This window comes from Montipora capricornis, chromosome 7 (assembly GCF_036669925.1).
Source record: "Montipora capricornis isolate CH-2021 chromosome 7, ASM3666992v2, whole genome shotgun sequence".
Taxonomy (NCBI): domain Eukaryota; kingdom Metazoa; phylum Cnidaria; class Anthozoa; order Scleractinia; family Acroporidae; genus Montipora; species Montipora capricornis.
In genome coordinates, this window is record NC_090889.1 from 42,487,438 (window position 1) to 42,489,041 (window position 1,604).

Here is a 1,604-nt window from a genome sequence, read left to right on the forward strand (position 1 = left end):
AGTAAAGTGATTTTAAATTGCTCAATCCTGGAAAGAAATGTAAGCAAATTTGACCGATACAGTCATTACCTTGCACTCAGTGTCAGGCTCCAAATGCAGTTTCACGTGATTTACATGTAACTACTACAACTTCTACCATCCAACTTTTTTTTCCTTAAAATATGTTTTCCGTGTACCTATTAGGAGTGAATAAAGCCATTAAAAATGGGTGGTCACCTTGCTCGTTTCTTCTCAACACGATGATAAATGGATGGCAAAGGGGCAATTTCGGCTTCAAAATGATCTTTTTTCCGCGAAAGGACTGGGGGGAGTTCGAAAACAACACCTTAACCGAGAAGAGTTATCATGATTGAACTTAAAAGCTATTGAACAGCAAAAGCGGCCTTTGTTGCCTCTCTTTAGATGGCCGGCGTGAAACGCCGCCATCTCAAAAGTCGCAATGTCATGCGCAGTATGAGCTGCGCGGTGCAAAACAAGGGAATCACCTTGTTTCATAACCAATCCCTCGATGAACGATGACAAGACGCAAGTTTCAAAATATTTGCCATTAACAGGTGGATTGTCACCGCATTTTTGTGATTCCTGCTAAATGCGAGGCTTCTCCATATAGCAATGCCCTTTGGTCGCAAGCGGGATGGATTGTGGTAAAAAGCCAGCAAAGGTAAAAACAATAACATTTTGCACAATATATTTATTTGTAATTCTGATTATGTTGCTTAATGGGCGCACAATTGTGCGTATACAAGATGAAGAATGTAAATTATTCACGTTCTTACCACAACATTTGTTTCCCTCTCGCATCTTTTTCTACCAGTTTTTTACGAGTCGAATACGATGAATATACACAGTATAGCCTGAATTTCAGCCGATTCACTCGGAACGCCTTTTTCCCGAGTGACTCAGCGAGCGGAGGAAGGGGGTGAAATTCAGGCTAGTACACAGCAAACACCCGGAATAAATCTTCACTGATTCAATAAAGAAAACAAAGGATGAAAACAAACTGCCAAGCGTCGATTTTCAGCCTCTACAAATCGATCGTCAACCGCATTGTACATTAAAACTCCGCTGAAAGCCGTCCACAGTTAGCTCTCCAAGAAGAACAGTTTACCAAGTGCAGATTCTCACAACATTTTTTTCTTTTGCGAAGAGATTAACGATACTGGTATTTGCTTCGAGGTTTGAATAGGCCGTGTTTTTATCAGCCAACGAGGGTGTCACGGTTGCGTGTTAAGAGAATTTCGAACTCAATCATATTATATTTGGGAAACTAGTTGCTTGGCGACGGTCGGCTCGGTCGCCAAGCTGAAGATGATCCAATTTTAAAAATACCAGCTTGCAAAGATAATCTATCTTAGGAACAAAACCATCGAGAGGGTCCTGGGAACGAGATTATGGTATTATTTTCAGATGGAGATGTTAAAATAAAGCTGTACGATGGAAACTATATTTGTATGACTTAACAAATAACAAAAATTCAATTAAAATAAGTGCAGCAAAAAATAAACTATTACAATCTAGGAAATAGCCTTATGCCTTGCTTCTGAATGAATGTTTCCGCATTAGAAACAAATTCATAAAGAAATTAGGAAAATAATCGGGAACTT

The 1,604-nt window shown here is 39.5% G+C and overlaps 1 protein-coding gene across 1 annotated transcript in view; it reads left to right on the top strand.

Moving 5' to 3' along the window:
- The first annotated feature begins 495 nt into the window (after positions 1-495).
- The window catches only part of LOC138057230 (lebercilin-like), a 14,892-nt gene continuing 13,783 nt past the window's right edge, over positions 496-1,604 (top strand). The window contains exon 1 of the mRNA XM_068903284.1: positions 496-661. The gene's annotated coding sequence lies outside the window, so the exon portion shown is untranslated. The remainder of the gene's footprint in view (positions 662-1,604) is intronic.